Raw genomic sequence first — 15,833 nt, 5'->3', positions numbered from 1 at the left:
ACCAGAGCCCTATGGCACCCTATTCCCTATATAGTGCACTACTGTAGACCAGAGCCCTATGACACCCTATTCCCTATATAGTGCACTACGTTTGACCAGACCGTTCATAGGAAAAAGGGTGCCATTTAGGACGTAGACAGGTGGCAGAGGAGGTGGTGTAGGTAAACATAGCTTTTCTCTGCACACACACACACACAGTAACCACACACACACACAGTAACCACACACACACACACACACACACACACACAGTCACATTTTTATACAGGTTGTTTTTGCAAATGAAACGAATTTTAGATTTTTTGTATGTTGTTAATGAAATATGGCACAGTAAACACAGTGGACAGTAAACAAGATGGACAGTAAACACAGTGGACAGTAAACACAGTGGACAGTAAACACAGTGGACAGTAAACACAGTGGACAGTAAACACAGTGAACACAGTGGACAGTGAACACAGTGGACAGTAAACAAGATGGACAGTAAACACAGTGGACAGTAAACACAGTGGACAGTAAACACAGTGGACAGTAAACACAGTGGACAGTAAACACAGTGGACAGTAAACACAGTTGACAGTAAACACAGTGGACAGTAAACACAGTGGACACAGTGGACAGTGAACACAGTGGACAGTAAACAAGATGGACAGTAAACACAGTGGACAGTAAACACAGTAAACACAGTGGACAGTAAACACAGTGGACAGTAAACAAGATGGACAGTAAACACAGTGGACAGTAAACACAGTGGACAGTAAACACAGTGGACAGTGAACACAGTGGACAGTAAACACAGTGGACAGTAAACACAGTAAACACAGTGGACAGTAAACACAGTAAACACAGTGGACAGTAAACACAGTAAACACAGTGGACAGTAAACACAGTGGACAGTAAACACAGTAAACACAGTGAACAGTAAACACAGTGGACAGTAAACACAGTGGATAGTGAACAGTAAACACAGTGGACAGTGGACAGTGAACACAGTGGACAGTAAACACAGTGAACAGTAAACACAGTGGACAGTAAACACAGTGGATAGTGAACAGTAAACACAGTGGACACAGTGGACAGTAAACACAGTGGACACAGTGGACAGTAAACACAGTAAACACAGTGAACAGTGGACAGTGAACACAGTGAACAGTAAACACAGTGGACAGTGGACAGTGAACACAGTGAACAGTAAACACAGTGGACAGTAAACACAGTGGATAGTGAACAGTAAACACAGTGGACACAGTGGACAGTAAACACAGTAAACACAGTGAACAGTGGACAGTGAACACAGTGAACAGTAAACACAGTGGACAGTGGACAGTGAACACAGTGGACAGTAAACACAGTAAACACAGTGAACAGTAAACACAGTGAACACAGTGGACAGTAAACACAGTAAACACAGTAAACACAGTGAACAGTAAACACAGTGAACACAGTGGACAGTAAACACAGTAAACACAGTGAACAGTAAACACAGTGAACACAGTGGACAGTAAACACAGTAAACACAGTGGACAGTAAACACAGTGGACAGTAAACACAGTGGACAGTAAACACAGTAAACACAGTGAACAGTAAACACAGTAAACACAGTGGACAGTAAACACAGTGGACAGTGAACACAGTGGACAGTAAACACAGTGAACACAGTGGACAGTAAACACAGTGAACATAGTGAACAGTAAACACAGTGAACACAGTGAACACAGTAAACGGTTAACCCAGTAAACACAGTGAGTTCATGTGTTTACTTTGTTCAAAGGGATCACTGTTTACTCTGTTCACTGTTTACTGTTCACTGTGTTCACTGTGTTTAATGACTTCACTGTGTTCATGTGTTCACTGTTTACTGTGTTCACTGTTTTTAATGTGTTCACTGTTTACTGTGTTCACTGTTTTTAATGTGTTCACTGTTTAGTGTGTTCACTGTCTTCATGTGTTTACTGTGTTCACAAGTTTGTTGTTAAGGCACATGAAAGTTTACATGTTCAAGAAGGCATTTCTGCCAAAGAACGCACTTTGTTCATTGTTGTTTAACTAGCTAACATTAGCTGGCTGGCTCGTTAGCTAACGTTACGTGACGTGTGTGATCTTAAACATTGTTCACCTAGCTAGGTTCATTGTTTACCTAGCTAGCTAGCTATATGTCTTAAGCTAAAGTTTACTGTTAGCGAGCTAGCTTAGGTTAGCTGGCTGGCTCCCTAGCGGATATTATTATTCGTTTCCAGAGCTGTTTATTTTCTAGTTAGAGCCTAATGTTAGGCAGTGTTGGCACTTTGTTCATTCTTGTTTAACTAGTTAATGTTAGCTGGCTGGCTCGTTAGCTAACGTTACGTGATGTGTGTACAACACCTGTTGAATATGGCCGGTGTCAGTAAACTTCTGCAAAAAAGTGTAATGAAATTGTTGCCAGCAGAGCTGGTTAGGCTGTTTTCATGTTATCCAGAGGTAAACAAATCATCGGCCAGAGCCTCAAGTGTGCGCTCCGAGAGCGAAATGAGATGGGTGGGGCTAAAGCTTAAGGGGGTGTGAACGACGCTGAATGGGTGGAGACAAAGAAGAGCGAAATGAGATGGGTGGGGCTAAAGCTTAAGGGGGTGTGAACGATGCTGAATGGGTGGAGACAAAGAAGAGCTCTCTCATCGAAACACTGAAATTACATTTTCTCAAAAGTGCGTTTACAAGTTGATCAACTTTCAAAGCAGAATCACTTTCCCATTGTTCCTCAAATGCAGTGTATGATATACCATTTTGTAGCTCTGAGTCTCTACTTTTATCCAATGTAAAAAACACCATTTCACATTTTGCTACATAAGACCGAATCCAGGTGGTGAGTCACACATATCTCTGAGACAGCATTGTTGTTTTTGTTGTCCCCCCCCCTGATTGTTGAGTCCCATCTCACACTGAGGAACACACTGAGGAACACACTGAGGAACACACTGAGGAACATTACTGAGGAACACACTGAGGAACAAACTGAGGAACACACTGAGGAACAAACTGATGAACACACTGAGGAACATTACTGAGGAACATTACTGAGGAACATTACTGAGGAACACACTGAGGAACACACTGAGGAACACACTGAGGAACATTACTGAGGAACACACTGAGGAACATTACTGAGGAACACACTGAGCAACATTACTGAGGAACACACTGAGGAACACACTGAGGAACACACTGAGGAACACACTGAGGAACAAACTGAGGAACACACTGAAGAACACACTGAGGAACAAATTAAGGACACACTGAAGAACACACTCAGTGCCCACCACCCACCAGCTATTGGAGCAAAGCTTTACGATAAAAAGGGCTGCATACCAAATGGCATTGTATTTCTTACGTGGTGCATTACTTTTAACCCCTGGTAGAAAGTGTTGCGCTACATAGGGAATAGGGTGCAATTTAGGATGAAGACTAGGAAAGCAGGGAGCTGGGGAGATCAATACCGCACTGCTACTCGCTTGAGATAATCCTTTCATTTAATTACATACAACAGTGAGACATTATTACCGGGGGTAAACACACACAGACAGAAGAACCTCTTGAGGCAGAGGATTGACGGGGTATTTACCGGGGTATTTACCGGGGTAAACACCACGTCCCGGCAGGAGGAATGAGCTGCGTGTCATTAGAGATTACCGTTTGTTTACATCAATGCCGTTCACGTCGAGTGTGAGCCAACCAGCCTGCCAGCCAAACAGCCAACCAGCCAGCCAGCCCACCAGCCAGCCAGCCAGCCAGCCAGCCAACCAGCCAGCCAGCCAACCAGCCAGCCAGCCAGCCAGCCAGCCAGCCAACCAGCCAGTCAGCCAGCCAGCCAACCAGCCAGCCAGCCAGCCAGCCAGCCAACCAGCCAGTCAGCCAGCCAGCCAACCAGACAGTCAGCCAGCCAGCCAACCAGCCAGTCAGCCAGCCAGCCAACCAGACAGTCAGCCAGCCAACCAGCCAGTCAGCCAGCCAGCCAGCCAACCAAACAGCCAGTCAGCCAGCCAAACAGCCAGTCAGCCAGCCAGTCAGCCAGCCAGCCAACCAACCAACCAGCCAGCCAGCCAGTCAGCCAGTCAGCCAAACAGCCAGTCAGCCAGCCAGTCAGCCAGCCAGCCAACCAAACAGCCAGTCAGCCAGTCAGCCAGTCAGCCAGTCAGCCAGTCAGCCAACCAGCCAACAAACCAGTCAGCCAGTCAGCCAGTCAGCCAAACAGCCAGTCAGCCAAACAGCCAGTCAGCCAGCCAACCAGCCAGTCAGCCAGCCAGCCAACCAACCAGCCAGTCAGCCAGCCAGTCAGCCAGCCAGCCAGCCAACCAAACAGCCAGTCAGTCAGCCAGCCAACCAGCCAGTCAGCCAGCCAACCAGCCAGCCAGTCAGCCAACCAGCCAGTCAGCCAGCCAGCCAACCAGCCAGTCAGCCAGCCAACCAGCCAGTCAGCCAGCCAGCCAAACAGCCAGTCAGCCAGCCAAACAGCCAGTCAGCCAGCCAGCCAGCCAGCCAACCAACCAACCAGCCAGCCAGCCAGTCAGCCAGTCAGCCAAACAGCCAGTCAGCCAGCCAACCAGCCAGTCAGCCAGCCAGCCAACCAACCAGCCAGTCAGCCAGCCAGTCAGCCAGCCAGCCAACCAAACAGCCAGTCAGCCAGTCAGCCAGTCAGCCAGTCAGCCAACCAGCCAACAAACCAGTCAGCCAGTCAGCCAACCAACCAGCCAGCCAGTCAGCCAGTCAGTCAGTCAGGCAGTCAGCCAACCAGCCAGCCAGCCATCCAGCCAGCCAGCCAGCCAGCCAGCCAGCCAACCAGCCAGCCAGTCAGCCAGTCAGCCAGCCAAACAACCAGCCAGTCAGTCAGCCAGACAGTCAGTCAGCCAGTCAGCCAACCAGCCAGCCAACCAGCCAGCCAGTCAGCCAGTCAGCCAGTCAGCCAGCCAGAACCTCCATGGGCTGTGTGTGAATGTGCAGTGGGGTCTGAAAGGATCTGTGAAAAAGATTAGCAAGAATGACTGTCTAAAATAAATAATTCAAATATTGATCTATATTGTATGCATGTGTCTGTCTCGCATCCCTCCTTTTCCAACCATTTTCTCTCCTCTCTCAGTGAATTTGGTCCGCTCCTTCATCTATCCTTTCTCTCTCTGTCGCCATCCAGTCCCAAAGTACAGCATCTGCATGGTAGTCAAAATATATGTACAAGTTTCAAATGTTAGTGTTAGAAAACATAGGCTAGTGTGGTAGTCGAATTAGTGACTGTATTAGCGTGATAGTAGTCTACTGGGATAGTAGACTTTAGTGGAATAGTAGTATACTGGGACAGTAGTCTTTAGTGGAATAGTAGTATACTGGGACAGTAGTCTTTAGTGGGATAGCAGTCTAGTGGGATAGTAGTCTACTGGGATAGTAGTCTACTGGGATAGTAGTCTACTGGGATAGTAGTCTAGTGAGATAGTAGTCTAGTGAGACAGTAGTCTAGTGGGATAGTAGTCTAGTGACATAGTAGTCTAGTGGGATAGTAGTCTAGTGAGATAGTAGTCTAGTGGGGTAGTAGTCTAGTGAGATAGTAGTCTAGTGAGATAGTAGTCTACTGGGGTAGTAGTCTAGTGGGGTAGTAGTCTAGTGGGATAGTAGTCTAGTGGGATAGTAGTCTAGTGGGATAGTAGTCTAGTGGGATAGTAGTCTAGTAGGATAGTAGTCTAGTGGGATAGTAGTCTAGTGGGATAGTGGTCTAGTGGGATAGTAGTCTAGTGGGATAGTAGTCTAGTGGGATAGTAGTCTAGTGGGATAGTAGTCTAGTGGGATAGTAGTCTAGTGGGATAGTGGTCTAGTGGGATAGTAGTCTAGTGGGATAGTAGTCTAGTAGGATAGTAGTCTAGTGGGATAGTAGTCTAGTGGGATAGTGGTCTAGTGGGATAGTAGTCTAGTGGGATAGTAGTCTAGTAGGATAGTAGTCTAGTGGGATAGTAGTCTAGTGGGATAGTAGTCTAGTGGGATAGTAGTCTAGTAGGATAGTAGTCTAGTGGGATAGTAGTCTAGTGGGATAGTGGTCTAGTGGGATAGTAGTCTAGTGGGATAGTAGTCTAGTGGGATAGTAGTCTACTGGGATAGTAGTCTAGTGGGATAGTAGTCTAGTGGGATAGTAGTCTAGTGGGATAGTAGTCTAGTGGGATAGTAGTCTAGTGGGATAGTGGTCTAGTGGGATAGTAGTCTAGTGGGATAGTAGTCTAGTGGGATAGTAGTCTACTGGGATAGTAGTCTAGTGGGATAGTAGTCTAGTGGGATAGTAGTCTAGTGGGATAGTAGTCTAGTGGGATAGTAGTCTAGTGGGATAGTAGTCTAGTGGGATAGTAGTCTACTGGGATAGTAGTCTAGTGGGATAGTAGTCTAGTGGGATAGTAGTCTAGTGGGGTAGTAGTCTAGTGAGATAGTAGTCTAGTGGGATAGTAGTCTAGTGGGATAGTAGTCTAGTGGGATAGTAGTCTAGTGGGATAGAAGTCTACTGGGGTAGTAGTCTAGAGGGATAGTAGTCTAGTGGGATAGTAGTGTAGTGGGATAGTAGTCTACTGGGGTAGTAGTCTAGTGGGATAGTAGTCTAGTGGGATAGTAGTGTAGTGGGATAGTAGTGTAGTGGGATAGTAGTCTAGTGGGATAGTAGTCTAGTGGGATAGTAGTCTAGTGGGATAGTAGTCTACTGGGATAGTAGTCTAGTGGGATAGTAGTCTAGTGGGATAGTAGTCTAGTGAGATAGTAGTCTAGTGGGATAGTAGTCTAGTGGGATAGTAGTCTACTGGGGTAGTAGTCTAGTGGGATAGTAGTCTAGTGGGATAGTAGTCTAGTGGTATAGTAGTCTAGTGAGATAGTAGTCTAGTGGGATAGTAGTCTAGTGAGATAGTAGTCTAGTGGGGTAGTAGTCTACTGGGATAGAAGTCTAGTGAGATAGTAGTCTACTGGGATAGTAGTCTAGTGAGATAGTAGTCTAGTGAGATAGTAGTCTAGTGGGATAGTAGTCTAGTGGGATAGTAGTCTAGTGAGATAGTAGTCTACTGGGGTAGTAGTCTACCTCGGATAGTAGTCTACTGGGGTAGTAGTCTACCTCGGATAGTAGTCTAGTGGGGTAGTAGTCTACTGGGGTAGTAGTCTAGTGGGATAGTAGTCTAGTGGGATAGTAGTCTAGTGGGGTAGTAGTCTAGTGGGATAGTAGTCTAGTGGGATAGTAGTCTAGTGAGATAGTAGTCTAGTGGGATAGTAGTCTACTGGGATAGTAGTCTAGTGGGATAGTAGTCTAGTGGGATAGTAGTCTAGTGGGATAGTAGTCTAGTGGGATAGTAGTCTAGTGGGGTAGTAGTCTAGTGAGATAGTAGTCTAGTGGGATAGTAGTCTACTGGGATAGTAGTCTAGTGAGATAGTAGTCTAGTGGGATAGTAGTCTACTGGGATAGTAGTCTAGTGGGATAGTAGTCTAGTGGGATAGTAGTCTACTGGGATAGTAGTCTACTGGGATAGTAGTCTAGTGGGATAGTAGTCTAGTGGGGTAGTAGTCTAGTGAGATAGTAGTCTAGTGGGATAGTAGTCTAGTGAGATAGTAGTCTACTGGGGTAGTAGTCTACCTCGGATAGTAGTCTACTGGGGTAGTAGTCTACCTCGGATAGTAGTCTAGTGGGGTAGTGGTCTAGAGGGGTAGTAGTCTAGTGGGATAGTAGTCTACTGGGATAGTAGTCTAGTGGGGTAGTAGTCTAGTGGGATAATAGTCTAGTGGGGTAGTAGTCTAGTGGGGTAGTAGTCTAGTGGGATAGTAGTCTAGTGGGGTAGTAGTCTAGTAGGATAGTAGTCTAGTGGGATAGTAGTCTAGTGGGATAGTAGTCTAGTGGGATAGTAGTCTAGTAGGATAGTAGTCTACTGGGATAGTAGTCTAGTGGGATAGTAGTCTATTGGGATAGTAGTCTAGTGGGGTAGTAGTCTAGTAGGATAGTAGTCTAGTGGGGTAGTAGTCTAGTGTGATAGTAGTCTACTGGGATAGTAGTCTAGTGGGGTAGTAGTCTAGTAGGATAGTAGTCTAGTGGGGTAGTAGTCTAGTGGGGTAGTAGTGTAGTGGGGTAGTAGTCTAGTGTGATAGTAGTCTACTGGGATAGTAGTCTAGTGGGGTAGTAGTCTAGTAGGATAGTAGTCTAGTGGGGTAGTAGTCTAGTGGGGTAGTAGTGTAGTGGGGTAGTAGTCTAGTGGGGTAGTAGTCTAGTGGGATAGTAGTCTAGTGGGATAGTAGTCTAGTGAGATAGTAGTCTAGTGGGATAGTAGTCTAGAGTGATAGTAGTCTAGTGGGATAGTAGTCTAGTGGGATAGTAGTCTAGTGGGATAGTAGTCTAGAGTGATAGTAGTCTAGTGGGATAGTAGTCTAGTGGGGTAGTAGTCTAGTGGGATAGCAGTCTACTGGGATAGTAGTCTACTGGGATAGTAGTCTAGTGGGATAGTAGTCTAGTGGGATAGTAGTCTACTGGGGTAGTAGTCTAGTGGGATAGTAGTCTAGTGGGATAGTAGTCTAGTGGGATAGTAGTCTAGTGGGATAGTAGTCTAGTGGGATAGTAGTCTACTGGGGTAGTAGTCTACTGGGATAGTAGTCTAGTGAGATAGTAGTCTAGTGGGATAGTAGTCTAGTGGGATAGTAGTCTACTGGGGTAGTAGTCTAGTGGGATAGTAGTCTAGTGGGATAGTAGTCTAGTGGGATAGTAGTCTAGTGGGATAGTAGTCTACTGGGATAGTAGTCTACTGGGGTAGTAGTCTAGTGGGGTAGTAGTCTAGTGGGATAGTAGTCTAGTGGTATAGTAGTCTAGTGAGATAGTAGTCTAGTGGGATAGTAGTCTAGTGAGATAGCAGTCTACTGGGGTAGTAGTCTAGTGGGATAGTAGTCTAGTGGGATAGTAGTCTAGTGAGATAGTAGTCTACTGGGGTAGTAGTCTACCTCGGATAGTAGTCTACTGGGGTAGTAGTCTAGTGGGATAGTAGTCTAGTGAGATAGCAGTCTACTGGGGTAGTAGTCTAGTGGGATAGTAGTCTAGTGGGGTAGTAGTCTAGTGGGATAGTAGTCTACTGGGATAGTAGTCTAGTGGGGTAGTAGTCTAGTGGGATAGTAGTCTAGTGGGATAGTAGTCTAGTGGGATAGTAGTCTACTGGGGTAGTAGTCTAGTGGGATAGTAGTCTAGTGGGGTAGTAGTCTAGTGGGGTAGTAGTCTAGTGGGGTAGTAGTCTAGTGGGGTAGTAGTCTAGTGGGATAGTAGTCTAGTGGGATAGTAGTCTAGTGGGATAGTAGTCTAGTGAGATAGTAGTCTAGTGGGATAATAGTCTAGTGAGAGAGTAGTCTACTGGGATAGTAGTCTAGAGGGCTAGTAGTCTAGTGGGATAGTAGTCTAGTGGGGTAGTAGTCTAGTGGGATAGTAGTCTACTGGGGTAGTAGTCTAGTGGGATAATAGTCTAGTGAGATAGTAGTCTACTGGGATAGTAGTCTAGTGGGATAGTAGTCTAGAGGGGTAGTAGTCTAGTGGGATAGTAGTCAAGTGGGATAGTAGTCTAGTGGGGTAGTAGTCTAGTGGGATAGTAGTCTAGTGGGGTAGTAGTCTAGTGGGGTAGTAGTCTAGTGGGATAGTAGTCTAGTGAGATAGTAGTCTACTGGGATAGTAGTCTAGTGGGATAGTAGTCTAGTGGGATAGTAGTCTAGTGGGATAGTAGTCTAGTGGGATAGTAGTCTAGTGGGGTAGTAGTCTAGTGGGATAATAGTCTAGTGAGATAGTAGTCTACTGGGATAGTAGTCTAGTGGGATAGTAGTCTAGTGGGATAGTAGTCTAGTGGGATAATAGTCTAGTGAGATAGTAGTCTACTGGGATAGTAGTCTAGTGGGATAGTAGTCTAGTGGGATAGTAGTCTAGTGGGATAGTAGTCTAGTGGGGTAGTAGTGTAGTGGGATAGTAGTCTAGTGGGATAGTAGTCTAGTGGGATAGTAGTCTAGTGGGGTAGTAGTGTAGTGGGATAGTAGTCTAATGGGATAATAGTCTAGTGGGATAGTAGTCAAGTGGGGTAGTACTCTAGTGGGGTAGTAGTCTAGTGGGATAGTAGTCTAGTGGGATAGTAGTCTAGTGGGATAGTAGTCTAGTGGGGTAGTAGTCTAGACGGGTAGTAGTCTACCTCGGATAGTAGTCTAGTGGGGTAGTAGTCTAGTGGGATAGTAGTCTAGTGGGGTAGTAGTCTACCTCGGATAGTAGTCTAGTGGGGTAGTAGTCTAGTGGGATAGTAGTCTAGTGGGATAGTAGTCTAGTGGGGTAGTAGTCTACCTCGGATAGTAGTCTAGTGGGGTAGTAGTCTAGTGGGATAGTAGTCTAGTGGGATAGTAGTCTAGTGGGGTAGTAGTCTAGTGGGATAGTAGTCTAGTGGGATAGTAGTCTAGTGGGATAGTAGTCTACCTCGGATAGTAGTCTAGTGGGATAGTAGTCTAGTGGGATAGTAGTCTAGTGGGATAGTAGTCTAGTGGGATAGTAGTCTAGTGGGGTAGTAGTCTACCTCGGATAGTAGTCTAGTGGGGTAGTAGTCTAGTGGGATAGTAGTCTAGTGGGATAGTAGTCTAGTGGGATAGTAGTCTACCTCGGATAGTAGTCTAGTGGGATAGTAGTCTAGTGGGATAGTAGTCTAGTGGGATAGTAGTCTACCTCGGATAGTAGTCTAGTGGGATAGTAGTCTAGTGGGGTAGTAGTCTAGTGGGATAGTAGTCTAGTGGGATAGTAGTCTACCTCGGATAGTAGTCTAGTGGGATAGTAGTCTAGTGGGGTAGTAGTCTAGTGGGATAGTAGTCTAGTGGGATAGTAGTCTAGTGGGGTAGTAGTCTAGTGGGGTAGTAGTCTAGTGGGGTAGTAGTCTAGTGGGATAGTAGTCTAGTGGGGTAGTAGTCTAGTGGGATAGTAGTCTAGTGGGATAGTAGTCTAGTGGGACAGTAGTCTAGTGGGGTAGTAGTCTAGTGGGGTAGTAGTCTAGTGGGATAGTAGTCTACTGGGGTAGTAGTCTAGTGGGGTAGTAGTCTAGTGGGATAGTAGTCTACTGGGGTAGTAGTCTAGTAGGATAGTAGTCTAGTGCGGTAGTAGTCTAGTGGGATAGTAGTCTAGTGCGGTAGTAGTCTAGTGGGATAGTAGTCTAGTGGGATAGTAGTCTAGTGAGATAGTAGTCTAGTGGGGTAGTAGTCTAGTGGGACAGTAGTCTAGTGGGGTAGTAGTCTACTGGGGTAGTAGTCTAGTGGGGTAGTAGTCTAGTGGGATAGTAGTCTAGTGGGGTAGTAGTCTACTGGGGTAGTCTACTGGGGTAGTAGTCTAGTGGGATAGAAGTCTACTGGGGTAGTAGTCTAGTGGGGTAGTAGTCTAGTGAGATAGTAGTCTACTGGGATAGTAGTCTAGTGGGATAGAAGTCTACTGGGGTAGTAGTCTAGTGGGGTAGTAGTCTAGTGAGATAGTAGTCTACTGGGATAGTAGTCTAGTGGGATAGTAGTCTAGTGGGATAGTAGTCTAGTGAGATAGTAGTCTACTGGGATAGTAGTCTAGTGGGATAGTAGTCTAGTGGGATAGTAGTCTAGTGAGATAGTAGTCTAGTGGGGTAGTGGTCTAGTGGGGTAGTAGTCTAGTGAGATAGTAGTCTACTGGGGTAGTAGTCTACCTCGGATAGTAGTCTACTGGGGTAGTAGTCTACCTCGGATAGTAGTCTAGTGGGGTAGTGGTCTAGAGGGGTAGTAGTCTAGTGGGATAGTAGTCTACTGGGATAGTAGTCTAGTGGGATAGTAGTCTACTGGGGTAGTAGTCTAGTGGGGTAGTAGTCTAGTGGGATAGTAGTCTAGTGGGATAGTAGTCTAGTGGGGTAGTAGTCTACTGGGGTAGTAGTCTAGTGGGATAGTAGTCTAGTGGGATAGTAGTCTAGTGGGATAGTAGTCTAGTGGGGTAGTAGTCTAGTGAGATAGTAGTCTACTGGGATAGTAGTCTAGTGGGATAGAAGTCTACTGGGGTAGAAGTCTACTGGGATAGTAGTCTAGTGGGATAGAAGTCTACTGGGGTAGTAGTCTAGTGGGGTAGTAGTCTAGTGAGATAGTAGTCTACTGGGATAGTAGTCTAGTGGGATAGAAGTCTACTGGGGTAGAAGTCTACTGGGATAGTAGTCTAGTGGGATAGAAGTCTACTGGGGTAGTAGTCTAGTGGGGTAGTAGTCTAGTGAGATAGTAGTCTACTGGGATAGTAGTCTAGTGGGATAGAAGTCTACTGGGGTAGTAGTCTAGTGGGATAGTAGTCTAGTGAGATAGTAGTCTAGTGGGGTAGTAGTCTAGTGGGATAGTAGTCTAGTGGGATAGTAGTCTAGTGGGATAGTAGTCTAGTGAGATAGTAGTCTAGTGGGGTAGTAGTCTAGTGAGATAGTAGTCTACTGGGGTAGTAGTCTAGTGGGATAGTAGTCTAGTGGGATAGTAGTGTAGTGGGATAGTAGTCTAGTGGGGTAGTGGTCTAGAGGGGTAGTAGTCTAGTGGGATAGTAGTCTACTGGGATAGTAGTCTACTGGGATAGTAGTCTAGTGGGATAGTAGTCTAGTGGGATAGTAGTCTACTGGGGTAGTAGTCTAGTGGGATAGTAGTCTAGTGGGATAGTAGTGTAGTGGGATAGTAGTCTAGTGGGGTAGTGGTCTAGAGGGGTAGTAGTCTAGTGGGATAGTAGTCTACTGGGATAGTAGTCTAGTGGGATAGTAGTCTAGTGGGGTAGTAGTCTAGACGGGTAGTAGTCTACCTCGGATAGTAGTCTAGTGGGGTAGTAGTCTAGTGGGATAGTAGCCTACTGGGATAGTAGTCTAGTGGGATAGTAGTCTACTGGGATAGTAGTCTAGTGGGATAGTAGTCTAGTGGGATAGTAGTCTACTGGGGTAGTAGTCTAGTGGGATAGTAGTCTACTGGGATAGTAGTCTAGTGGGATAGTAGTCTACTGGGGTAGTAGTCTAGCGGGATAGTGGTCTAGTGGGATAGTAGTCTACTGGGGTAGTAGTCTAGTGGGATAGTAGTCTAGTGGGATAGTAGTCTACTGGGATAGTAGTCTAGTGGGGTAGTAGTCTAGTGGGATAGTAGTCTAGTGGGGTAGTAGTCTACCTCGGATAGTAGTCTAGTGGGGTAGTAGTCTACCTCGGATAGTAGTCTAGTGGGGTAGTAGTCTAGTGGGATAGTAACCTACTGGGATAGTAGTCTAGTGGGATAGTAGTCTACTGGGATAGTAGTCTAGTGGGATAGTAGTCTACTGGGGTAGTAGTCTACTGGGGTAGTAGTCTAGTGGGATAGTAGTCTACTGGGATAGTAGTCTAGTGGGATAGTAGTCTAGTGGGATAGTAGTCTAGTGGGGTAGTAGTCTACTGGGGTAGTAGTCTAGTGGGATAGTAGTCTAGTGGGATAGTAGTCTAGTGGGATAGTAGTCTAGTGGGATAGTAGTCTACTGGGATAGTAGTCTACTGGGGTAGTAGTCTACCTCGGATAGTAGTCTAGTGGGATAGTAGTCTAGTGGGATAGTAGTCTACCTCGGATAGTAGTCTAGTGGGGTAGTAGTCTAGTGGGGTAGTAGTCTAGTGGGGTAGTAGTCTAGTGGGGTAGTAGTCTACTGGGATAGTAGTCTAGTGGGATAGTAGTCTACCTCGGATAGTAGTCTAGTGGGATAGTAGTCTAGTGGGATAGTAGTCTACCTCGGATAGTAGTCTAGTGGGGTAGTAGTCTAGTGGGGTAGTAGTCTAGTGGGGTAGTAGTCTAGTGGGGTAGTAGTCTAGTGGGATAGTAGTCTACTGGGATAGTAGTTTAGTGGGATAGTAGTCTACTGGGGTAGTAGTCTAGTGGGGTAGTAGTGTAGTGGGATAGTAGTCTAGTGGGATAGTAGTCTAGTGGGATAGTAGTCTAGTGGGATAGTAGTCTAGTGGGGTAGTAGTCTAGTGGGATAGTAGTCTAGTGGGGTAGTAGTCTAGTGGGGTAGTAGTCTAGTGGGGTAGTAGTGTAGTGGGATAGTAGTCTACTGGGATAGTAGTCTAGTGGGATAGTAGTCTAGTGGGATAGTAGTCTAGTGGGATAGTAGTCTAGTGGGATAGTAGTCTACTGGGGTAGTAGTCTAGTGACTGGTACTGCCCATTAAATAAATAATCCGCAAAGCAACTAACTGTACATACCATGAAGTCCAGCTAGCGTCAATTGAATTGGACAGAAATTCTATATAGAGCAGTTGTTGTCTCCAATGATGTCCTCATTTTAAACGGTGTCCTCTCTGGGAGATCCTAAAAACCACAACCACCCCGATGTGTTACAACTGGACCGGCTAGAATATTTACAGTTCCAGATTCTATCCCATGGACCCATGTGGAGGAGGGATGTACAATAGAAGGAGGGAACACTGAGTGTTCTGAGAATGTTTTAACTTCTTATGGCTGCAAGGGGCAGTATTGAGTAGCCAGTTAAATCGTGCCCATTTCAAACGGCCTCGTACTCAATTCTTGCTCGTACAATATGCATATTATTATTACTATTGGATAGAAAACACTCTCTAGTTTCTAAAACCGTTTGAATTATTTCTCTGAGTGAAACAGAACTCATTCTGCAGCACATTTCCTGACCAGGAAGTGGAATGTCAGAAATCGATGCTCTGTTCAACTTCCTGCCTATACATGGGCATGATACGTAAGAGTCTACGTACACTTCATACACCTTCCCCTGGTTGTCAAGAGGCGGTGAGAGAAGAAATTTCGTGTTTATCTTGGTCTGAGGTGGAATTAAAGCTCTTTGTATGACGTGACCGTCCATTTCCTGTTTCTGGAGCGCGCGAAAGGGGACATGAATTTGCCTTCTGTTTAGCTGTCGTTATGGACGACTAACATCTCCGTCTTAGATTTTATTTGATACATGTGACCATATCATCGTAACGTATGTTTTTTTTTTTTAACTAAAGCACGATTTAACTGGCTACTCAATACTGCCCCTTGCAGCCATAACAGGTTAACTGGCAAAAGAACAATCAAAGGGAATTCTGAACAAGCTCACCATAACCCATGACTGCATTCCAAATGGCACTCTGTTCCCTATAGTGCACGGCATTTTGACATCATCATCATCATCCTACTAATTCAAGGTATGATCTCTAGTGAGCTGATCTAAATCAAAATGTTAAAAACACTGTTGAGAAGCGATATCATGGTTTTTGGACTCAATAATAGGAACATCATCTCATTTTATTTCTGTAGATATAGCTGTCATTAAAGTCTATGTGGTGTAGAACAGAGGTATTTAGCCAGCTGGTGTGACTGAGGAGGTAAAAGGTGATGCCCGTCAGAGATACTGTAAAGCTTAATGGTCCATCTCCCCCACTAGAGGACACATCTGGTCAAACACCGTAAGACACTATAATACAGTTCCTTCACTTAGTATTCACACCCCTTCGACCTATTCCTCATTTTTGACAACATTTTCATTTATTGAAGATATAAAACAGAAATATCGAATTTACAGAACTATTCACACCCCCGAGTCAATACATGTTAGAATCACCTTTGACAGCGATTACAGCTGTGAGAATTTCTGGGTAGGTCTCGAAGAGCTTTCCACACCTGGATTGTACAATATTTGCCTATTTATTGTTTTCTACATGTTTCAAGGTCTGTCAAATTGGTTGTTGATCATTGCAAGACAACCATTTAAGTATTGCCATAGATTTTCATGCCGATTTATGTAAGAACGGTAACTCGGCCATTAAGGAACATTCACTGTCTTCTTGGTAAGCAACTCCAGTGTATATTTGGCCTTGTGTTTTAGGTTATTGT

The sequence above is a fragment of the Salvelinus namaycush genome, chromosome 7, assembly GCF_016432855.1.
Source record: "Salvelinus namaycush isolate Seneca chromosome 7, SaNama_1.0, whole genome shotgun sequence".
Lineage (NCBI taxonomy): Eukaryota > Metazoa > Chordata > Actinopteri > Salmoniformes > Salmonidae > Salvelinus > Salvelinus namaycush.
Note: the sequence above shows the minus strand (reverse complement) of the source record.